This window comes from Melitaea cinxia, chromosome 17 (assembly GCF_905220565.1).
Source record: "Melitaea cinxia chromosome 17, ilMelCinx1.1, whole genome shotgun sequence".
NCBI classification, from domain to species: domain Eukaryota; kingdom Metazoa; phylum Arthropoda; class Insecta; order Lepidoptera; family Nymphalidae; genus Melitaea; species Melitaea cinxia.
The window spans coordinates 1,942,426-1,969,441 of record NC_059410.1 but is presented as its reverse complement, the minus strand read 5'-3'; positions in this window follow the sequence as shown (position 1 = coordinate 1,969,441).

Sequence of the window (27,016 nt, the reverse complement as noted above, 5' to 3'; positions counted from 1 at the left end):
TTCACTAAAAAATGCGAGTACAAAAAAATCTCCTGAGGAGCGTGAATAACCTTATATATTGAGCACCAAGAACTAACTACGGTGCAAAAAATATCTTGTTTGAAGGCGTGATATTATATAATAAAGTTCTTAGTTATGTTAAGTACTCACAATCATTACAAACATATAAAAAACCTTTAAAACACTATATAATAAACAATTTCTGAATAACATTAAAATTATTAGAAATTAAATATATACATAAAATAATAAATAAACTTAAGTGCCCTGAAATGCCACGCCACTTTTGTTCTGTATTTGATCCATGTATATTCCACGCATTCGATCGCTGTGTAAGCTGAGTTTTAGATTTCTACCCACGTTAGTTTTGTTTTTAACCGACTTTCAAAAAAGGAGGAGGTTCACAATTCGACTGTATTTTTTTATGTATGTTACTTCAGAACTTTTGACTGGGTGGACTAATTTCGACAAAAAAAATTTTAATCGAAATTTGGTGCGTGTCGTTTGTTCCCATTTAAATTTATTTGAGATCTAACAACTACTTTTTGAGCTACATCTAATCATGTGTTTTTACTTGACTATTTTTTCATCGACCTACGTTGTATTATACCGCATAACTTTTTACTGGGTGTACCGATTTTGATGATTTATAATTTAGTCGAAAGCTGATGTTTATTATTTGGTCGCATTTAAATTTCATCGAGATTTGATAACAGTTTTTTGAGTAATCTTTGATAACGCCTATTTACTTGACTATTTTTTTTGGATCTAACCACGTTGTATTACTTGTCGATGTAAATGAAGTTGTTTTTTTTTTCGTTTGCAAGCAAATACAATTATTTCTTTTGCATTGAACTCGCAGTAATACTAATGTTATAAATTACAAATTGTTTATATAGTAAATTTCTCATGTAATTGAATTTATTGCAATTATTTATGAAAATAAAGTTTCTATAACCATATATACGTACATACATAGCATAGCATACATACATAGCGTAGTACAGTAGTAGTACATATATAGCGTAGATTTTATTGATTGAGTTAATTTTTCTAAAACATTTTTCTACAAAAAAAAAAAAAGATTTATTGAGATCTTTACATAATTAACGGTCTGAAAGATCTTTTTAAGTATTACCAATTTTATTTTTACAATATTATAATTCCTGTATTTTTACAGCTAGAATAAATGAAAATATATCTTTTTAATCATATCTTAAATCTGGTTTATCAAAGTTTACCTAAACATACTTTGGTGTACTATTATGATTTTCGTAAAGAAATAAGTCGTCTTTTACAATATTATAATTCCTGTATTTTTACAGCTAGAATAAATGAAAATATATCTTTTAAATCATATCTTAAATCTGGTTTATCAAAGTTTACCTAAACATACTTTGGTGTACTATTATGATTTTCGTAAAGAAATAAGTCGTCTTTTACAATATTATAATTCCTGTATTTTTACAGCTAGAATAAATGAAAATATATCTTTTAAATCATATCTTAAATCTGGTTTATCAAAGTTTACCTAAACATACTTTGGTGTACTATTATGATTTTCGTAAAGAAATAAGTCGTCTTTTACAATATTATAATTCCTGTATTTTTACAGCTAGAATAAATGAAAATATATCTTTTAAATCATATCTTAAATCTGGTTTATCAAAGTTTACCTAAACATACTTTGGTGTACTATTATGATTTTCGTAAAGAAATAAGTCGTCTTTAGTTAGTTTAAAATTCTACTGGCGTTTTAGATTTGTCGCTAATTACTTTTATATCAATGTCTCATTTTGAAGTTGTTCGGTTCTACTTGTAATACAAAGGACGAGTATATAGACAGTCTTTGACCACGTAAAGATTTAAAGTCAAACGTATCTAAAATAAATACGCAATGTATTCAAAACACCGGTGAAAAGTCGTCAAAATGTTTGCTTATTTCAATTCAGAAAGAGCATCGAGATCCCGAGTGACCGTTTCTGCTGGCAGGCGCTACCCTGCAATTTTTCGGTCACCACGCTAAAAAAACACCTTATTTCTGTACGTGTTTTAATTAAAAATCCCATATTCCTTGTGTTACAGTACTGATCACCTAATTTCCTTTCGATGGAAAAACAATGTCGGCTCAGTCTGACACGTGTTCTTAATTATTATAAAAACAAAAATATTAACCATTGCTAATATTTATCACCTTATACGATTAATACTGTATTCTTAAAGCGTAAAAAATTGTAATGTTCTGTTTAGGTCTTCTCTTCTCTATAAGAATTGAGATCACTCAGATATGCTACTGCTATGAAGTTGGTTTTAAATTTCTTCAGAATCAAACAGTTCCTGAAGATGTTTTCTTTCATTAAACATTAAATGAATTTCAAAAATAAAATCAATTCTTTCGATCTCAACTGTGACGCCCCAGACTTGTACTGACAGTCTTAAGGTTACAACATACAGGTTCTAGTCTATCATATCGGTTGTTATTTATTATTTTTTTCATTAGTGTCAGTATCTATATATTATTACGTGAAGCAAAAACTTTGTACACCTTTTTACGAAAATTGTGAGGATGAAGGAGTATGAAATTTCGTACACTTATAGTTTATATAGAGAAGGAGTGCAGAATGCTAATATTTTTTTAAAATTATGCATTAAAATATAATATTAAAAAAAGAACGTTACACACACTACCATGTATTTGACACACACACGCATATTATACTCTTCTGTTGATTGTCAAAGTCCATAGTCAAATTGAAAAATAAAATAAAAATAATTGTTTATTTTCATTATATATTTTTTTTAAATTTTATTTATTTATTTATTTATTTAACAATTTATATACACTAGGATAGCTAAAGGAAATAGCTCTTATAAACAATGCTGGTACAAAGGCACTACTTATCCTATTATTATCTTATATTATTTAATTTATATTTTTAATTATAGTCGAATTTCGACCACCGGATGACCACTAGTAGATCTTTAATAGGTCAAAAAGTCAACTTTGACTTCTTAATTTAATCTAACATAACATTATGTACCATTATTTTTAGAAGTAACAGTAAAGAATAATTTAAGTTTATGACTTTCCTCTCTTATCTCAGAACTACAGACGGTCAAGAAATTCCTTTATAAAATCAATACTCCTAAGCAAAAGTAGCATTGTCATTTTTACCTGAAAATATTAACAACCTTTTAAAATTTTTTGACAACTGTAATCAATCCCATGTAAAATTTAAAACTTCGCAAAAATATTTTAGATTACTTGACTGTCTAATTTTTGTTATAAATGCATCGAATTAGTTATAAAGTGTGTGGAGATTACATCTGACTTCGCAACCTACGCTTCTTTGAGTAGGTTCTATATATCAGCTTAACTCCTCGTGAACTGCACTAAAGTATGTTGTATTTATACGTTACGATACGATAACAATGTCGTGAAGGGAAATTACAACTTTTAAACGAAAGTGTAAGTCTATGAACCTTCTAATCAGGATGATATTCTTTACGTTAGTAAGCAGAAAAAAAAAGGAAAAATTAAATTGAATTAGTGTTTAAATGTTTTAGTTAATTTTTCATTGCTATAGTTTATTGAGTTAATTAGTGGATTTGATTTTATTAGTTTGTCATTCAGTAATGATGTCTGAAAATATACATAGAAATTTCTAAGGACATATATTTGTTTACATTTTATGCAGGATTATAAAAAGCTCCACAATTGACTGATTTTCTGACTGATACAAAATTGGTTTCCTACAAATTACGCATTATTTTTAAAGTGACTGATAAATCGTTTTGTCCTTCAAGTTATTTTTTGCATTGGAAAATATTTCTAGAACAACATCCATCCATCAACCTTTACGCCACGATAATTTATAATCCTTTTATAAAAAAATAAATAAAAATATAATTTTCTGAACAAACATTCTTTAATGGAACGCTTAAAACCAATCGAGTTACCTCATTGTCGTTCCTACTAAATAACCTTAACTTTGCGGTGAGCCACGTACCTTCCAGCCCCGCCTATCAATCTATGCTCTCCACAATGAATGGACAGCCTCCAAGCTTTGCCAGGATTTTTATCATCACCATCAGCAATTTTGAACCTTATATCTATTATAACAAAGCTGATAGGCCAGCAGAATTATAGAAGTCAAGGCGGTTCGCGAGTAGAAATTGATAGTGGAACTCTTATTGTGCTTAATGAGGGAATTGAAACAGATAGAAAAGCGAATGTACTTGGAACAGTTCGACGTTGCCAAAGTCTGCTTTGCGTTGGGTTATTTTTATTCCATTGTCGTTGGAAAAGTTTTCAACTCTTGGTGTGAACGTCGACCATAAAGAGGTGTTTTCGATTATGGTTTATTAAAAGCTTCAATTTGGTTTTTCATCTGGTCTGATACATCTTTTTAAATACGGATTTGTGTTTTGTATGAAATAAATCAGGCTGTATTAAAAGTTTTGTTCGGCAAGAGCCTTTTCTCCTTTATAGAAAAGTAAGCTGTCGTAATACTCCACTGCTAGTTGGTGGATAATTTTCAATCTAAAATTAACAATTATTTAATCGTGTTTGTGATAATAATTGGTTGTCTGGAAGAAACGGCTAAATAGCCATAAGTCCGCCCATTGTACTTCACAGTCTGTAAATATATTTTTTAAATGTGTTTATTGTTTAAAATGTAGTTGTGGTGTACAATAAAGTATAAATAAATAAAATAAATAAATAATAATGACGACCGCCGGTTTTACCTGCGCTTTTAGGCACATAGGAGAAGACTATAAATGCAAATACTCAGATCAAAAGTAAATATTTATACATGTTTATGAGTACTGTACGGGTAGGACCCAAACCTCCAATGATCAGTGTTTGTTGGTTGTTTGGTTATTGACAATTGTATTTATTAGAAATATTCTTTTGATATTAAGATGCGTTAAATACAGCGATATTTAAACAAACATAGTAAATTCCAAGTTAGCTAAAATTAACGACCAAAAACAAGCCATAGTTGGTGGAAATATAAAAGGGATAATCAACATATTTCTCAACTTATCAGTAGTCAGTAGCATCTGCTAAATAATTAACTTGCAACTGCATAATTTATTTTAAAATTACACAAATTAATGTTATTATATGTAATTATGATGATATGTGTTAACAACTCGTATGAATAAATTATCATTAACTGTGATGATAATCATTAAGAAGTGAGTAAGGTAGTGGTTATTTTAATCTACCAGTTTAGCTCGTTGTAGAGGTCAGAATGGTAGCTTGTTATCATCTCAGTTTCTTGTTTTAGAAAGTTTATCATACTTAAGTGGACATAGCAGAAGCTTTTTAGATTCTGAAAAGTTAGTTTATGTTTGCATTATTTATTTGAAAGACAAGATAATTTAGATGAGAAAATAACAAGATTATAGTATAAGGTTGTAGGTTTTGAATTGTTTGAGAACTATTTGTTATGCTTAAATAATAATACGCATTAGTTAATAATACTACGCATTAGTTGCGGTTTTATTTGGTTGGTTGTTGACTTTAAAATATTAGTTGATATTTAACAAAAAGAAAAAAGTTGACTTTTTTTATGTCACTAGGTCGGTAAACAAGCGTACGGCTCACCTGATGGTAGGCGATTACCGTAGCTTATAGACACCTGCAACACCAGAAGCATCGCAAGCGCGTTGCCGACCCAATCCCCAATCCCCCCAGGAGCTCTGGTCACCTTACTCACCAACAGGAACACAATACTGCTTAAAAACAGTATTATTTAGCTGTGATCTTCTGTAAGGTCGAAGTACTTCCCAAACTTCGCTTGAAATTTGCTATAAAGACTACAAAGTAAATTTTTCAATACAAGTACTTCCTGCTAACACTATTATCAAATGTAAAAACTTAAAGTTCATCATTTTGGTATAATTGTATAAAAAAATAATTAATATCGATTAATAAAGAAAGAGAGAAATAAGTCGATCTTATTAACTTCAACAACCTGTTACATTTGAAGACAAATCGACAGAATCAGCGCGCTTAGTTCTCGACAGGAACCTTGGACGCTCCACGCATCTCAATATTGTATCGAACGTCAGACAGCGCCGTGAAAGCGCTGAGTTTTTTATATTATTGAATATTCATGGTATTTTTTAAATATTTTTTTTTATGATTGTTTAATGGATGTATTTCTTGAATATTTGTTGATTTGAAATGTTGCGTGTAGTTTTTTGTTTAACAGAAAATTAACTACTCATAAAAAAATAGACGGTAAAAATTAATTATAATAAGATATTTTACTTTTCGGGTATTCGATGCATTTGTATTTCCTACTTACAAAAAAAACCTTCTTCCTTATTACGAATACAAATTGAAAAGAAGAAAGATAAAAAATATCTACTTTCTAAAAAAAACGAATATACTTCACAACGCTATAGACTACAGACTGACAAAAAGCGCTGTCTCATCGCTGAATGTGTACAAATCATTTATTCACGTCACGAGCGAAGCAGGAATGACAGGTGCAGTATAAAAAATCAAATTGATTCCGGGCGCTAAGGACATTTCATCTATCTTGTTTGATTTCGGCTTTGACGAGGATAAACTAAATTAGTGAAGTATTGACTTCCGCGTCGAATTGACGAGTCTATACGAATATAAAAAAAAACCGAATAAAATTAAAATTTCTGTTTATATTGACACAATGGGAGTTTTTTTCGTGAAACATAATCGTGAACCCGTCGTGAATCTTGTACTTTGTAATACTCTGGGCGTTTTTTATCGTCGTGTGGCCGATTCGGACTTTGTTTTGAATTTTACACATTAACTGGTGGACTCTTGAGAAAGTAGTTTAGTTAATTTATTTGAAAAGCTTATTATTAATTATACAATTGTTTGTACAATGTTTTGATAGAAGCTTTCAATAGCAGTCACTTTTTACGATAATAATAATTGTTCTGTGCAATACAGTACGCTATGATTCGATTTTGCCTGTAACATGCCATTGCTCACCATAGACGTCGTCTTTCCCCATGTAGGAACCTCAATCCACCACGCTTCTCATGGTTTGGCGGATATATTCCCTACTAGTTTGGGGAGTGAAGAATGACGATGAAGGTTGTGCTGATGTTCATATCACGTCGGGGTCACCAGTTTGGGAAGTGTAAAGAAAAGGGAGGATCCTCCAACCAGACGGATGTTGTGTCTGGTGGGCTAGCACCCTAACGATTGTTGTTGGGTTCTTGTATATATACTCAATCACTTTGATAACTTTGATAGAGCGATGTAGGATATGTCAGTTTTCTCTAGTTTGTATGCCGCGAGATAGATGTCGCTACATGAGTAACGATCGCTGGTTGTGTCTATGATAACAACCGGAACCTACAGCTTAGCGTGTTCACCAAGATACGGTGGGAAGATCCACAAGGACAGGCAAACAGACCGGAAAAAATCTTTGTACAAATATAAAAATCTATCCAAAGCGGAAATTGAATCCGTCGGGAACCGTCTACACGGTGCACGCACCATTACACCTTTAGCGATGTTAATATTTAAATATTTCTGCGCAATATGCTTATCAAATTTAACGGACATCATTGCTTTTCTTAAACGACAGCAAAAGCTTGAGTAACAGAAATGTGACGAAAACTTCGGCTAATTATTGCAAAGAAATTCAACTCATCTTTGCCTAGTAATACTTAAAATACAATTTTTAGTATAGCTTTGCTTTTACGAAGCTCTTAACGGCTCACCTGACGGTAAGCGATTACCGTAACCCCCCCTCCCCCCAGAAACTCTGGTCACCTTACTCACCAACAGGAACACAGCACTGCTTGAAAACAGTATCTAAATAATATTAGCTGTGGTCTTTTGTAAGGTTCAGGTTTCCAGTTCCCCAGTCGTTCTGCTCCATATTTGAGCAGGAAATTTTCTACTGCTCCCTATCTCACTTGAAATCAGTTTAATAGAACATTTGTAAATTTTGTATTATGATTCAATTTATCACACAATATATGTAAAGTATTTATCCCATAGTTAGTCTAATTTAATTAAAGCGCTTTCACATTTGAATCGAAAATAAAAACCGATTTTCAAGTGCTTTATAGCTGTTAATTTGTCTAGCACATGACGAAAAACAAAACTACCCTGCAACCGCAATATTTTACAAACGCGGAATTTAATTAAAAAACCTTAGAAAACTGAGCAATGTCCGTAAAGCTAATTCTAAATGAAAATAAAATAAAAAACCTTCACGGAGCGACGGACAAATAAAAAAAGAAAAAAAAACTAACGTATTCTGAACAGATGACGATCTTTACATAGCAATGGCGTCCGGTAAAACTTTATAGAACGCTGGAATACTTGAAACTGGATCTGTGATCTCATGTTTTCAAACACTTGAAAGGAATTAAAAACAGTAATTAGTGGTTTTTATAATAACCGCTGACGCTATCACGTTTTTCCGTCTCTTTCTATGGTTATGGTAACGAATGAGACAGTTGTATAAAATGTTAACTTTATATTTTAACGATTTTAATGATCTTCTATGAGCTCTATATGTTTTTGCTTATGATTTTGTGGATTTGATCTTGAAATTACTCATAATGTGTCTGTTTTTTCAGTTTAATACAATAAATTAGCTTTTTTAATTGTTTAATAGAACCATTGAAATTAAGGTACAATTATTTTTCTAACACTAGCAATTCTCAGAGGCAAAGTAGGCAAATATTTTGATATTGACCATAAACTTTTTGAAAATTCCGTGAAATAAAACCTTTTTTGCCTACTTCAACAAGCGATCGATTAGCTTCATAATTTGAAGTATAATAATAACCACCTAGTAAGTTGATACGAACTCACTGAGACACTAAAATTTAGTTACAAAGAATCGTTTATTCCACCCATTCTCTGAATAATTAGTATCTTTCATCGTATCAGCCTGTAAATGACACCTGTGATGATAAAGCCTTTTTCTGTACATAATAAGTTTTAAAGCTTGATCCTTGACGCAGTATGCTGCACCACTGCAGTTTGGCAATTAATTGCTGTAAGGTGTCTATAATAACCAGAATCGATAGCTTACGCGCTGTCCAAAGCATGATTGGACATACCACAAGGACCTATACTCAATCCAGAAACACCAACATAAAAATTCGTATCAAAGAAATCAAATATATCTATACAAATAAATAAAATCGGAGTGTCTGTTTGTAATATTAATATAACCATCATCATCATCATCATCATCATTAGCCTATTGCAGTCCACTACTGTACATAGGCCTTCCCAAGTTGGCGCTAGACATCCCGGTTTTCCGCAATCCTCATACAGCCTATACCGGCAATCTTACGTAGATCGTCGGTCCAACGGGCCGGAGGACGTCCCACACTGCGTTTTCAAAGACGCGGGCTCCACTCTAGGACCCATCTGCTCCAACGGTCATTGGTCTGTCCGTTTCTTTCGGCTAATCTCTGAAACGGCTAGACCGATTTTGACGGGAATTTCACTGGCACATCATTACAGCCTATACAGTCCACTGCTGGACATAGTCCTCCACAAGTTTACGCCAAAAATAACGTGAACTTATGTGTTCTGCCCATAGTCACCACGCTGGGCAGGCGGGTTGGTGACCGCAGTACTGGCTTTGTCGCACCGAAGACGCTGCTGCCCGTCTTCGGCCTGTGTATTTCAAGGCCAGCAGTTGGATGGCCATCCCGCCATCGGTCGGCTTCTTAAGTTCCAAGGTGGTTGTGGAACCTTGTTATCCCTTAGTCGCCTCTTACGACACCCACGGGAAGAGAGGGGGTGGCTAAATTCTTTAGTGCCGTAGCCATACAGCACTGGCACATAGCTGATGTAATAAGGATTTAACTTAGGCTACTTTTATTTTAGAAATTCATTTATTTTATAACTCTGCGAAGTGAATAACAACTTATTTTGTTAAATTCGACGAAGTCGCGGGCAGAGCTAGTCACTAATATTATTACTGATATTCAAGCGACAATTCCGACTGCTACATCTGTCAAAAGGTAAGGTAACGTTTATCAGTCAAAAGGTAACGTTAATGATTTCATTATATTTTCGAATGTTCAATATGAAGATAGGGCACGGAGAACGCTGAAACGTGGTTAGCTTGAAGTGGCTGGGCGTGTGGCTGCCTATCGTTTCGTATAATTCTGGTCAGTTTGCGTTTTTTTTTTTTTGAGAAATTTAATAAACTCTTAAGATCAACGATTTTTGAGATTCCTTTTTAGATGTCTAGCATTGAATAGGTTTTGTTGATGTAGTATTTAAGGATTGTAGTATTGAAATTAGGGCATGTAATTTTTTTTTCGAAAATCTAATTAAAAAGCTTCACAAGGTAGAATATTATATTTTTGTTTCCATTTTAATGTTACGAACTTGAAATCCTAATATGTTAGACGCTATTTTGCCAAGTGCTAAGTGTAGTGAAATTTTCAATCCAATTCACTTTCACTCATTGACAGCTTCCGTCAATATCTACTGATTTTATCATCGGATCATTACCATATTTCTACGGCACCAATAAGAGTTCATACAAAAACACACTTTCAAACATGAAATCCACCTACAAATATTGAAGAAATCATTTATATATTACAAAATTGTATACTCGTAGTTAGTTCGACTTCCTTATTGCGTTTCTTCTAATGGGGGGAGGGGCTTTTGTTGGTGTATTAGATCACGTTTCGTGAAAAATAATCACCTGTCGAGTAACTTTTTTCAATTAAAATATGATTTTCAAAATTAATTTACAATTACAAAAAAAACCTTTAACATAGAACCTCCGTGATTTGAAATCGGTAAAAATAAATTGCTATTTCGTTTCTTGCAGCGACATGTGCCATGTACAATTAGACTTTTTATTGACAATTGTTCGAATCATTATTGCCACGGTAACTTAAGATTTGACCTGGATACAATTCCATATTAGTTGAGATGGGTTAACGGCAACTTAGGTTCGATGTTATCATCAGTCAATAGTAAGTTGTTTGATGTACATAGCTCGTTAAATTTTAGTTACTATTATTGACGAAAGGAGGGTTATGATTAAGCTATAGTTTGTTTTACTTTGTAATTATAAAACAGTCTTACCATTTTAAAAGAATTGTATTTTGTTAAAATTGTCTTTGTGGCACGAGTATCGTTGAGAACTTAGAGAACTTCAAAATTAAAATCATAACTTCAGACTATCGCAGTCCACTGCTGGACATAGACCTGCTTAAGTTTGCGCCAAAAATGACGTGAACTCACGTGTTTTGTCCATAGTCACCACGCTGGGCGGTAGAGTTGGTGATCGCAGGGTTAGTTAAAATAACAGTTTTAATTTTTTAGCGTGTTCAATTTTTTTTCGAACCTATCAATAGGGTTTTAAAGTATCATTTTGTAAAATTTAAATTATTATGTTTGATCAAAATGACTAACTTGTACACAAAGAGATATATTTTTAAATTACTGACTTTAAAATAAAAAATTTTTTAATTGAAATAGGCTTCAAAAGCACCTTCGAATCGTCATTTTACAAATTAAATTACTAATTATGGTTAATAGTGAAGCATGTGAAGCTAAGTTTGTTCGTTGTTTGCTCTTTGCTTAAAATGGCTTGAAGAGACAAATAACAACTACAACATCGACGTTAAAAGAAATTCCACATTAATTAAGCTGTCTTGATTAATTTAAAAAAAGAACCTTTTGTGACTTAAAAGATTTCATTTCATAAAATAATAATTTAATAAATAAAAAATTAACAACAAAACTTAACTTAATATTACATAAACTTGATAGCGAAAACAATACAAAAATTAAATGGTAAAGCGTGCGTGACATATTTACGTATAATATATATAATAAGTTAATCAATTTTGTTGATAAATATATACAAATAAATTGAGTCACGCCTGTTCCCAATCTTGGGTAAATCTTAAATTATTTCATGAATTAGTTTCTAAATGGGATTACGAAAAGATTGATTGAATAACACACCTGACTTATCTAAACGTTACTATAATTACAAGTTTTGTTGACATTTTAACCGACTTCAAAAAAGGAGGAGGTTCTCAATTCGACTGTATTTTTTTTTGTTTATGTATATTACCTCAAAACTTTTAACTGTGTGCACTGATTTTGATGATTCTTTTGTTTAATTGAAAGATGGTGCGTCTCTTGTAGTCTCATTTAAATTTATTTGAGATCTAACTAGTACTTTTTAACCGACTTCCAAAAAAGGAAGAGGTTCTCAATTCGACTGTATTTTTGTTTCTTTTTATGTGTGTGACTTCAGAACTTTTGACTCGGTGGACCGATTTCGACAATTTTTTTTAATCGAAAGGTAATGTGTGTCATTTGGTACCATTTAAATTTATTTGAGATCTAACAACCACTTTTTGAGTTATATCTAATAATGCGTTTTTACTTGACGCGTTTTTCGTCGACCTACGTTGTTTTACACCACATAACTTTTTACTGGATGTACCGATTTTGATAATTCTATTTTTGTTGAAAAGGAGATATCCCTAGTTTGGTGCCATGATAAGGAAACCAGAATTTGATAATGGGTTCCTAGAGAAATCGAGGGAAACTCTCGAAAATCAGCATAACTTTTTACTGGGTGTACTGATTTTGATAATTTTTAATTTATGATTTAAAAAAAAAAACAAGAGTTTGTCAAAAAGAATGATGTATGGAAAGGTTGCTACAGACTGAATCGTCGATACCTTTTATTTTTCACTCTGCCCTAAGAGCGCAATGTACTTGGTACACAGTAATTCGTTCAAGTCGCGGAGAAAGCGTGCCGGCGCGAGCGCAGACACGGTAATGATCTTCGGCGCCATCTAGCGACTAACGGGCCTCTGATTGGATAATTCATGTTTACACCTTTATTATAGTGATCCAGAACTTTGCGCTCGCGGCAATTCACTTCTGTTTTTGTACTAACAGTGGCAGTTTAACTGTTTTAATGATTTGCTAATCGTTCTTAATCGGAGACTGGTATTACTTGGGTTTTATTTATTTTTTTGTTGTTGTGTTATGACACATATAAGCAAGTGGTACTTTTAAAATATACTGTACATACATCCTCGCAATTTCTTAACTGACTTCCAAATAAATGTGTTTGCAGGTACACGAAAAAAAAATCGACTTCAATTATATCGACAAGTAATACCACGTAGGTAGACGAAAAAATAGTCAAGTAAATACGCATTATCAAAGATTGCTCTAAAAATTGTAATCAAATCTCGATGAAATTTAAGTGTGATCACATGATAAACACCAGCTTTCGATTAAACTAAAAATCGGTACACCCAGTAAAAAGTTATGCGGATTTTCGAGTTTCCCTCGATTTCTCTGGGATCCCATCATCAGATCCTGGTTTCCATATCATTATCTTCGAACATACATACATAATACATACATATATATATATGAGTAACTCTTGAGTAACCCCTCCTTTTTTGAAGACGGTTAAAAAGAAGGAGACGATTTTGTTTATTATGACCGATTTCGATAAAAAAAAATCAATCGAAAGGTGGTGCGTATTATGTAGTTCCATTTAAATTTAATCGAGATCTGACAATTACTATTCGATTTATATCTAATAATGCGTATTTACTTGATTATTTTTTCGTCAACCAACGTTGTATTATATCGCACAACTTTTCGACACCAGCAATTTATACTAAGCTAACTCATAAAAGTGAACTTTACAATTGAGGCTTATAAAAGGTAAAAACGTGATACCTTTTATATTAATTAAGAAACTTATTTGAAATTTGGTATCTTTAATAGTTAATTTATTCATTGCAATTTCACAATTTTTATTATTACAAAAAAAAAAACACATTTGTTCAAGTTGCATTAAGAAAACCAACTTATCGAAAATTCGAGTTGGCGTAGTATAAATTGTTGGTGTCGTTTTCATTGTGTATATCGATTTTGATGATTCTTATTTTAATCGAAATATAATTCTTGGTTTGTGGTGCCATTTAAATTTCATCTAGATCTAATGACTACTTTTTGAGTAATCTTAGATAATGCGCATTCACTTGACGATCTTTTGTCTTGTTACGTTTTATTACTTGTCGTTGTAATTGAAGTCGGTTTTTGTCGATTGCGAACAATGACAATTATACAAATACAGACACTCACACACACACACACACAAACACACACACACACACACACACACACATAATGGTAAAATCATTCAGTCTTTAATATTTCTGATAACAGTATTACAGTAGGAAGCATGGTTAACACATCGATTTACAGTGATATACTTGAAATGAAGAAAATATGTACCTACCTGTGTAAAAATCAAACAAAATGTCTTTATTATTGTGAGTTTCAAATGAAACTTTCAGAGTATGTATTAGAATTCAATATGACGTCGTGTTGGCGCAATGCTCATAGCACTGGTATGTGGCTGTTGCGCTGGCGTTTGCAGGTTCGATCTCCGCATATGATAAATATTTGTTACTGGCCATACAGATGTTTACCGTGGTCTGGTTGATTGTGCACTCCTTGTGAGTCATGCCTCGGAGAGCAAGTTACGCCGTCGGTTCCGGTTGTTTATATGTACAGCTGATAGCGATCGTTACTCATATCATATAACTCCTAAGTTACTCCTTATTACATCAGCTATTTAGCCAGTGAAAGTCCCGTCAAAATCGGACCAGCCGTTTCAGAGATTAGCCGGAACAAACAGACAGACAGGCACAAAAAATGCAAAAAATGTTATTTTCGTATTTCGTATGTACCGTGTATACATCCTTATGCATTTAGTAAAAAGCGGTTATTTTAATATTACAAACAGACACTCCAATTTTATTTATATGTATAGAATATTATTTATTTCAAACAAAGTTTTAACAAAATAATCTTATAATACCGATATAAGTAACGTTACACGAAATCGCTCACCAAATAAACTTATTAGCAACTTTTTGGTCTCCCAAAGTTAATATTGTTGAAACGGGTGAAATTGCGAAACTATTTCGGTCATGAATTATGTATATTTTGTCGACGTGTCTCGTTTCAACGGTTTGTTTTGTGTATAATGAGGACAGCGACGCGTCGACGGCTTAATCTCTTCACAGCTTCGCCCTTCGCTTAGTGGAACTCACCTAAATTATATTAAAACATTGGCCGTACTGTTTATATTACTATAAATATAGAAGTTGTAATTTCGACGAATTTTTGGATATATGTATACATATATAGGGTTTTTAAATAATTTCTTTTAGAAATTAGAAAATACAAATTTTCGGTTGGAGATTTGGAGTTTGTATGACAGTTTATTTGTTAAATAGTATTTAAATATGAACGTTGTTCAAAGTTGCGTATCGTAGTGGCTGGTTTAAATCTGAACTAATACGAATTATTTGTTTGCTATATCTTTATACATAATTTACTTCGTATTGTGTATTGAAGACCAACATTTTGAGGTGATTTGCATGAAAAATCCTAATTAACCTACCTGTTAAGCCAAAGAGAGCAGAGTTATTAAATTCAAATAGTTCTTCATAAATTAATCACAATATTTTGCCCAGAAATACGATTGTTACACGCTGTTACAATACAGTACGATTCACCGAATTTCACTCAAATTAAATTTGAAATTTTTTCATATATCTGCGTTCAGTGAGCAAGCGAGTCTCGGTTGCAGTTAGTAAACATTTAAGCGTACATAAATATTCACATATGTAACTAAATACAAAAATAACGAAATAGCATCAATCTTATTGAGGTAGACACAGAAAGAAATATCTTGCTCAAAGTTATTAGGAGCACAGTGACGTAGCTAGCTTAACTCGCGCCCGGGGCATAATACCATTTTAGCGCACCCCCACCCGAAAACCATATAATATGTCCAGCAATTTTTTGTTTTGGTGACCATTTGGCGCCCCTTTGCGAGTAGCCCCTGGGACATGATGTCCTCCCTTCGCTCCCCCCTCGCTACGCAACTAAAGGAGACGACTGGTATGGTATTTTCAGTGAACTTTGAGCCGGCCTCGGTTTCAACCTCAACTTTAAGAAGGTAAAAATTAAATGAAACTGTTATTATGTAGGTAGTGTTGTTTTCCTGTGTTGATATACAACACAAACACAAATGCCCAAACCAGGACACATGTGTCATATACTCAGATGACATTAATTTGTCATGTGCGAAATCGAAGCTGTCACCGCCACCGCATCGGCCAGCTGCAGCAGTCCTGCTCCAAGGTCTCACAAAAATTCAAACTAGGAGGACGAACTAATCTGACCACTGATCTCAAAGAAATTTACCTAGTTTTAAAATATAAGTTGAAAAGGGCAAAGATATCTCTTTCAGTCAACCCTATATAAAAAAATAATATTGTCAAAAAATATATTCTTGGCCTCAACATCTATGATACTAGAGTAATCTACTCCCAATGGAGTATCCTCAGAATTTTTTAAAAATCATTTTCAACGTACGAAATTGTTTCTGTCACAGTTGGATTATAAATATATTATTGACTAGTTCGTAGTAGCGCTTTCGGCTCCGCTTGATTTATATTTCTATATACCTATAGTTATAAAAAAATAGCTATACCAGTCAGCTGTTGACTATAACACAAGTATTAAGTTTCTTACCATGTAACAGACGACCATGCGTGTATATTATATAAAAAATATATATATTTATTGAAATTTCATTACCAATACCGCGATAAATGTTTATAATTGAAGTTGATTAAATTAAAAGTCAATAAAACTTAATTAATTTCAAATTTCGTTAAAGTTTTAACAACATATTTTACCGTCTTATATTTTGTCGTGTGGTTAGGTTAACCTTTACCAAATACAAATTAAAATTTTAAGGTTTCTCCTATCATCTTGGTAAAGTATAAATTGTTCACTCTTATCTAATAATAATAATTGGTACCTACCGTGATCCCGGTCGTTATTCACAATTGTGAATGATAGCCGGGATGAGTATTGTATATACCTGGTAGCGATCGTTACTCATAGTAACGAACATATCTGCCAACCCGCAGTCGAACAGCATGGTGGATTAAGCTTCAATCCGTTTCTTATACGGAAAAAGATGCCATTGCCCAGGCTGAATGCGTATAAAAATATTTACTTTGTTAAGACATCGTTTTATCAATACACATAATAAACGTAACGGATGGCTGTCTGTACATTGAAGATATATATGAGAAAAATATTATTTGCGATCTATATTAACGCAAATAGCACACAAAATAATGATTGTTAGAATTTTTATCTATTTGCGTTTGTGCATGCTAATCTCAAAAACGTCTTATCTGATTTAGATGTGGTTTTCATTAATATATTATGGTAAGCTTCACTTAACATTTAGTGTTTGTTTTACGGCAATAGATTCATAAATAAAAAAGTTATGCCAATTTGAAGAATCACGTTGAATATGTAAATTCCCAAACGACGGTGTTCTTAATCCAAAATAAACCACAAGATATATCCAAAAAATGCTATTCAGAGTCACTATCCCCCGCAGACAAAGTCGCAGGCACAGCTAGTGTATCTATAAAATAAATGATATTCAAGGCTTTTAAAATACACTTTAGCGGTATCTCTTACAATATATTTTCATACATCTCAGCTGAACTGGATTTGATTATGGGGTGGTAAGTGCATAAAAGTTATGTGCACATGACAAGCCAGGCATCGATATGAAATTCAAAGCCTTTAAAAGGCAACGCGACTGTGAAATTAGCTGCCTATTCAATCGTTTGAGCCGTGATGAGTACGGTTTGTTCCACTTTGAGATTTTGATATTTCGATGTTAACCGAATTTGCGATTTTCGTGAGTTTCTCGTGACGACTTTAGAAGTTTATAAGCTTCGTCTACGTAAGCTTTGATAATAAAGTTTTCGAATAAGTATTTTTTAAATAAATACTCTTCGTAATTTTAAATCTTACGGACGGAATTCTTGTAAAGTTTGGATGTTAAGATTATCTCATATTTCGAACAAAATTTTATTTTCGTGAAATGTGAATGTGTATATGAATTTTCCTTCAAATGTATATTTGATAAACACGAATTACGATTCAGCCTGTAACATCACGCTGCTGTGCATAGACCTGTTTCTTAATATAGCAGAAGGGTTGAAGCTTAATCCACCACGCTGCTTCACTGCGGGTTGGCGGATATATTTGATTATTAATGAAGACATGTATGTATGTCATTCTATAATTCTTTGGATCAAACACTTGATAAGAAATCGGATTAATCGATATTATTTTTTGCCATTTAAAATTAATTTTCTGTTTATTTTATTAAAAAAAAAAAAAAAAAAAAACATGTAAGAAAAAGACAACTTAGCAGGAATTATAAAAAATATTTTTTTATCATGTAATAAAATAAAACTAAAAAAATAAATTATCATATATATCAGACATATCTAGAATATTTTTATGTATTTAGAACATCGCATCGTTAGCTTTGTACTAATAAAAGCGATTAATTTTGAAAATAACAATCACTGAATGATTTTAATATTGATTTTAAATAAAGATTGCATATATGTTATGCTGCAAGTGAAACGAAACCTTGTTATATTCGAGGCTGTCATGCTTCAGGCTGTTATTCAAATTCGATATAATAAACTTGGTATTATGGTTTAGGGGGAGGATGCTGAACTCACGCCGGTGTTTGCTCCACACGTGGTTACTTTACGATCTAGAATGTTCGAAATGTGTGAAAGGCTTTTTCCCCCCTTTGATTAATGTTTCTTTATCGTTTATACGTTTCAGCCTGTAATATCCCACTACTGGGCTTAGGCCTCTTTCGCCATGTAGGAGAAGGATTAGAGCTTAATCCACCACGCTGCTCCAATGTGGGTTGGGGGATATATTCCCTACTATGAGTAACGATCGCTATCAGGCGTAGATGATAACAACCGGGACCGACGGCTTAACGTCCTCTCCGAGGCACGGTGGGGAGACCCATAAGGACTGCACAAACACCCAGACAACGGCAAACACCTGTATGGTCAATACAAATGTTTGTCATGTGCGGGGATCGAACCTGCAACCGCCAGCACAGCCATGGATTGTGCCTGTTGTGCCAACGCGGCGTCTTTATCGTTTATAGCTGTTTGTTACTTAGTCTGTTACATCCCACTGCTGGTTATAGGCCTATTTCTTCATGTAGAAGAAGAACCGGAGCTTAATCAACCACGACGCTTTTCTACCTGCTTTACTTGTGTTGATAAAAAATGTCGTCACTGTCATCTAACGGTTGACGGATAACTCCGACGCAGGTTTTTTTTTTACAGGATTTATTGTTTAATTTTCTTATATGTATTTATTTTATTTTTTTAGCGTTGTATTGAACTCGTAAATAATAAAAATTGTAAGAATTTATTTTTACCCAATATGTTTTGAAACTGTTCATCATTACAGCCTATACAGTCCACTGCTGGACATAGGCCTCCACAAGTTTACGCCAAAAATAACGTGAACTCATGTGTTTTGCCCATAGTCACCACGCTGGGCAGGCGGGTTGGTGACCGCAGTACTGGCTTTGTCGCACCGAAGACGCTGCTGCCCGTCTTCGGCCTGTGTATTTCAAAGCCAGCAGTTGGATGGTTATCCCGCCATCGGTCGGCTTCTAAAGTTCCAAGGTGGTTGTGGAACCTTGTTATCCCTTAGTCGCCTCTTACGACACCCACGGGAAGAGAGGGGGTGGCTAAATTCTTTAGTGCCGTAGCCACACAGCAACTTTTGAAACTGTTATATTAACTAATTAAATTATATTTAAAATATTGAACTAATACTAATCTTTTGTTAATTGTGATATTTCTATTTGATTCTAAGGGAGTATATTGTAAGGGTCGATATAAATACGATATATATTTTTAAATTTGTTTACCTTAAATGCACTCGTCTTAAATCCTATACTATTAATTTGATAAATTACTTTCTACTTAACAGCCTATCAGCGTCCACTGCTGGACATAGGTCTCTCCAACCTCCGAACATCACAACGAATAATCAAATCGTTATATTATCGTTTCTCGTAATAAACACCTTACTTGGCTAAATTGTTTAACTAATATATAAATTCTGTAGTCAGTGGTTTTCAGCTCGACATTATCCAAAGTTTCGGTATTCAATTTAATTTAAACGGGTTTCTGTTAATTTGTTCGAATGGGATTTCGGTTTGGGGGCCCTATCGGGGCCCCTTTGTGGCAACGAAATCTAATAATGATATTGCAACATGTTAAACGCGTAAATCAAGAGCGAAACTATCTTAATTTGATAAGGCCTTGAAATAAGTTTAATCTTTGGCCCCCTTTGACAACTATGAATGCTTGAGTTATTAATTGATTTCTAAACTTACGAGTGTGAAAAATATTCAAACTTTAAAATTTATAATGGTCGTGTAAAATATAGATTTAAATAAATATTATAATGCTCAAAATCTGGAACAGCTGGACTGGAGAAGTACCTCAAACTTACAGAAGATAAACAAACAGAAAACAAATCAGCTTTCGAGCAGGTCTGTATTCCTGTGGTGAGTAAGGTGACCAGAGCTCCTGGGGAGAGTTGCGATGCTTCTAATGTTATAGGTTTCTATAAGCTAAGGTACCATAAAGTGTACCATAAAGTGTTTTATAGCTTATTTTTCTGAATGTATTTCTAGGCGGAAAATTCGCGAACGATCTGACCGAGTTGCCTAATTTTTATTGTATGTTTATAAATACTTTGTTAAAGGTTTTTACAGAAAGGCGGAATACTTTAGGAAACAACATTTATTTCTACATCGCGCTTTCGATAGTTTGTAATATAGGACAACGTCTGTCAGATCCCCAGTTTTTTACACTTACTACAAAATACATTATCAATTTAACCGTATTATTATTTGTGTTACCTCGGACTTTTTAACTGGGTTTACCGATTTTTACGATTCTTATTTTAATCGAAATCTGTTGTTTGTCATTTCGTCTAACTACGTTGTATTACTTGTCAATGTAATTGAAGTTGGTTTTTTTTCGTTTGCGTGGAAATAAATTTATCTACATATCAAAGAAATTTCAACTACTATTACGTGATGTTTGATCACGTAAAGCGAATAAGAAATGGAATTAAAAAATTAAAATTACATTATGCCTTATTTTCGCCGGCGTCGCTAACAACAGATTAACGTAGAACATGCCCGTTGCAACATGAAAAAGGTTTGCAAGTCAAGTAAAAGAACGATATGATGGACGTTCGCATTGTCGTCAGTCATGTTAATAATCTTAATACATATAAATTACGCATCACGTCGTTTGTCCTAAACTACTGGACCGATTTTAATGAAATTTTGTACAGATATGTCACTTTGTCTAACTAAAATATAGGCTATATTTTATTTCGATATATTTACATATTATATTTAAAAAATATAAGGTGGTACAAAGTTTGCCGGGTCGGCTAGTTCAATAATAAATTATTTATTAAAAGTTTTATCGCTATGTGTCGAAGTTTAACTCTAGATTGGCTGGACCAAATCAATTATATTTGTCGAACTTTAACTTCTTTAGAATTGTTGTAATTTGAAATTCGCTGAAACAAAAAATGTTTCACGATAAAGAAAGGAACACATAAATGTACAGGAGAGAATGAGATAGAAATACAATACTGCTCAATACGCGTAAACAAAGCGTTTTACATGGCGCTTACGACCTTTTTCACGAGGCCGTGATCGTCTTCGATAAAACAAATCGCCCTTTCTATGATTTTTGAGAAGTTTCAATTCTGCGTGTGTGTGTGAATTTTGTATACACACTTTTTTTACACTACTTATGCTTGGTAGTACCAAATTACAAAATCGTTCAAAAATCTTGGAAGATCATACATTTTTAACCGACTTCCAAAAAAGGAGGAGGTTCTCAATTCAACTGTATTTTTTTTTACGTATGTTACATCGGAACTTTTGACCGGGTGGACCGATTTCGACAAATTTTGTTTTAATCGAAAGGCGGTGTGTGTCAATTGGTCCCATTTAAATTTATTTGAGATCTAACAACTACTTTTCGAGTTATATCTAATAATGCGTTTTTACTTGACGCTTTTTTCGTCGACCGACGTTGTATTATACCGCATAACTTTCTACTAGATGTACCGATTTTGATAATTCTGTTTTTGTTGGAAAGGAGATATTCCTAGTTTGGTACCATGATAAGGAAACCAGGATTTGATGATGGGATTCCAGATAAATCGAGGGAAACTCTCGAAAATCTGCAATAACTTTTTACTGGGTATACCGATTTTGATAATTTTTGATTTAATCGAATGCTTGATGTTTATCATGTGGTCACATATAAATTTTATCGAGATCTGATAACTACTTTTTGAGTAATCTTTGATAATGCGTAGTTACTTGACTATTTTTTCGTCGATCTACGTTGTATTACTCGTCGATGTAATTAAAGTCGGTTTTTTTTCGTTTGCGAGCAAACACAATTATTAAGATTTTAAATTAACACGATTATTTTTATTGCTTAAATTATTCAAAAACGTGATATATACTATGTTTTTTATTTTCATTTTGCGAAACACGGGACTCGAAACAAGAATAAGACATTCGTAACTAATGTCGAAATATCGAGGTCCACGAAATGAAAATAATAAACCATAGTAAATGTCCCGTTTTTGAATAATTTTAGCAATTATATTTTTTATTCAAATTTCAGAACGTTTGTTGGCTCAGCTAGTTATCCCACTCTCCTACCATGACAAACTCAAAGTCCCCGGTGGAGCGAAAGCGGAAGCACTACAGTTTACAGATTTACGGCCAGTTTCACTACTCTATCTACAAGAAAGAATTTAAACGTAATATCCAAATTGTATCAAAAACCTATCGCTGAAAAGCAAAACCAGAGATAGATTACTGAAAACGGCGTAGGTGTGCTACGAAGCCAAAAAAACACAGAAGTAAACATGCCAAATAGAAAAGTTATGACGAAAATGATTGACAAATAATTTTTAGCTGTCAAAAGATAGTATAAGCGAAATTTCACCTTAGGGTTTTCATCTGCTTACTTGTGGGCTGTTTAAAATACATTAAATTAAATATACTATATTTAATTTAGGCTTTGAAATACACAGGCCGGAGACGGGCAGTAGTGTCTTCGGTGTGACAAAGCCAACCTTGCGGTCACCAACCCGCGAGCCCAGCGAGGTGACTATGGGCAACATACATGAGTTCACGCCATTTTTGGCGCGAACTTGTGGAGGTCTATGTCCAACAGTGGACTGCGATATGATGAAGTGATGATGATGAAATATACTGTATGTAGGAGAATGATAGGAGATTATTATCAGGCTGATTTACTACGGGTTGGAGGATATTTTTCCTACTATAAGTAGCGATCGCTATTAGATATTTATGATGACAACCGGGAAAGACAGCTTAACGTGCTCTCTCTAATACAAATATCCATCCCAAGCGGAAATCGAATTTCCGAACCACCAGTGGCGTTTTAGGCGCCTACACGCACCACTAGACCAGGGCGGTTGTTGAGCGAACGAGCGATATTAATAGTAATCATTTAGGGTAAAGAGACTCGTGATACATTGGAAACAGATAACGACCGTCCATTACGCGGATGTGGGGATGTAGCGGGAACTAATTAAAAGCAAACACAGCCGTGTGTATTTACTTCTCTATTGAGGTTTAAGAGTTTCCACCAAACGTATATGCGCCGGCGAGGAACTTTACCGCGAGGTAGCTTTCGTTGCTAATTATTTATCATACGTTCTATTTATATGTTACTAGCTGACCTGGCAAACTTCATATCACCTTATTTTTTTCTTAAATATAATAATTACATATATCAAAACAAAATATACCCTATCTTTCAAGTTGGATCAAACTGCACACGGTGTGCAAATTTGATTAAAATCGGTTAAGTAGTTTAAGAGTTCATCGCGGACAAACATTGTGACACGAGATTTATATATATTAAGATTTAAGCGATACATTTATGAAATATACTTTAACTTTGTATTTTATTTCATTACTTTGTAATTTTTGATTCAAAATAGTAAATTTTAGCGTACACCCACTCGCTCCTACATAAAACGAAAAACAGAAAAATAAAATAAAAATATTCAAACAACATATAAGCGTGTGAATAATTTGACAAGGGTAAAACGTTTCAAAATTTTTTTACGTGTGACAACACCCTTATTTCCGTCACCTAAACCGTGAGCAGTGAACTAACTTTGACAGTTAAATTTTAACCGGCGAGTTAAGTGAGGGGCTGTTAAATATATTTTCGTAAAGTTGGCAGTTGCGTGTAGACTTAAATATTAGTCTAAAGTTGGTCTAAGACTTAAATAAGAAAATTTATACTATTAATAACTTTAATTCAGGTCATTCTTTTCAATAAACTTGTAGGATCTAACGAATCTTAAAAATAATTACAGTTGAATATCGAAATCAATTGAATCATTACAAATGACAATTAAGGCCTATATAGTACACATTTCTCGCTAAACACGATACTCTAATAATGGAAAAATGAAAATGAAAAAAAAATTGATGACTTGCCCACAAATTATCGTTACAAATTGACGTACAATAACAAAATATACAAATTCAAGTAAACTTGTTTGTGAGGAACTTGTGTGTGTGAGGGGCCGCAGCTGGAAGTACAGGTCACCAGGTTCCATTTCATTGCACCTAGATCCATACAATACATAATTATACGACGCGCAGGTGTAAACATCTGTGTAAACAATAATAATTAAACTGAGACGATAAAAACTGAGTATTTTTAATTGAGGCACAGCAGGACATTTCCTGCTCCTGCCTCCTGCTCAATATATGGAGCAGCACGACTGGGGTACCTCGACCTTACAAAAGATCACAGCTAAATAATACTGTTTTCAAGCAGTTTGTGTTGCTGTTGGTGATTAAGGTGACCAGAGCTCCTGGCGGGAAGGGGGGATGGGCCCAGCAACGCTCTTGCGATACTTCTGGTGTAGCAGACGTCTATAAGCTACGGTAATCGCTTACCATCAGGTGAGCCGCATGCTTCTTTGCCGACATAGTTATATATATATAAAAAAAACAAAAAATCCAAAATTAAAAGCTAATGAAAAAAAAAAGAACGCAATCAAACAATACATTTTTTATCTAACAGCTTTGTTAAGTAACAAAGGGACACTTTTATTAATCTCAATCAGTAATAAAGGGCAATACATCAGGCGAGCAGTTAGTAGCGATTATCGGGACAGTTAAGACAGATTTATATTTACAATAAAAGTAAACACTGCCTTCCAACGGGTGCCATTAGTGGGAGGCTTTCCCTGTAACAGTTGGTTCAAGTCACAGGCGCTTGAGTGAGTATGCGTATATTATTTTATTGAAAAGCACCTTTTAATATAATAAGTATTTTATAGCTTTAAAATTTCCGCAGAATATAGATTTATTGTTATTCATCATAATGAAACAATTTTTTCGGATTTTAACGCGGTTAATTAAGTTTTTAAATGCCCAATGTTTCGGATACGTTACAGCGACCATGGTCACGGGAGGACTGACTGAGGACTTATTGTCATTGACACAATATCGACTACTACTACTTACATTACAAAACGGTTAATTTAAATTGGAGTCGGTTTTTTCCGTTTTCGACGTAGTTGAAGCTACGTCTTTACAAACCATATGAAAAAAGTATCAAAAATATAAATAAATCGCTACCCGTTTCTCACTTGCAACGCAATCGTATTAGTTGATGGCAGGGTCAGAGGTTTGGGCGAAATGTTTTCAACTTACGCCTCGGCTCAAACGGTTTGATTGTCAGAAGAAAATGGAATGGACCGGAAACTCAAAAGAAAAGGAAGAAATTTGGCCTGGCAGATAATTTCTTAAGGGTAAATCCCAACGGCTGGATAAGTTATAATGGAATTCTCTAGAAACAAGGTGAGTTATTTTGTGTTGAGCCGCGAATCAACAAAGTTGGGACACACAAATCTATTTACGTTGATGACTTTTGTTATCGACTTTTATTCATTGAATTATATTGTTATTAAGGTGCTGATTGGAATTGTTATTACATCTAAGTAAGTTACAAAACTATCGAGGATACAGCTGTCAATATGTTGCAGTTTAGAATGGTGATGATTATATACATACGGACTTAATTTTTGTAGATATGATATTGAAGGATATTCGATAAATAATAAAGTCAAATATTTGAAATTTAGGCGAATAAGGTAGAGTACACAGTACAGTTTGGATAGTTATTGGAATATTTGTTGAGAAATTCTATATTAAATGTTTACTTGATTATTATTAGTTATCGTTGCAACTAACAACCTCTCTGGTGTAGTGGTGCGAGTAATCGACTAAAACACCGACGGTTTGCGAGTTCGATTCCCGCTCGGGATGAATATTTGTATTTGTACAAATATTTCTTTCCGGTTTGAATTTCTGTCCTTGGGGGTCTCGATTGTTATCATAAATATCTGATAGGGATCGTTACTCATAGTAGAAAACATACACACCTAGCCGCAGTGGAGCAGCGTGGTGGATTAAGCTCCAGTCCTTCTCCTACATGGAGAAAGAGGCCTATTCCCAGCAGTGGAATGTTACAACTGAATGCGTGTTTTAGCTAATTTTTGTGACTTTATATAACAACTAGCTGTGCCCGCGACTACGTCCGCCCGGAATTTAACAAAATAATTATTGTGTAGTTCGCAGAGTTATAGAAAAATCTAAAATAAAAGTAGCCTAACTTACTCCTTATTACCTTAGCTATCTGTCAGTGAAACAGACAGCAGACAGAGACAGACAGTAAAAATGTTATACATATGAATTTAAAATAAAAAATATATACATATGAATTTAGTAAACAGCGGTTATTTTAATATTACAAACGGACACTCTAATTTTTTTTGTATAGATAATGTGCTTAGTTTAAATTTGACATTCCAACTACACATTCTATAATAAGTATACATTTACTTTAAAACCTGGTGATATCGGTCCTTTGATTCAAA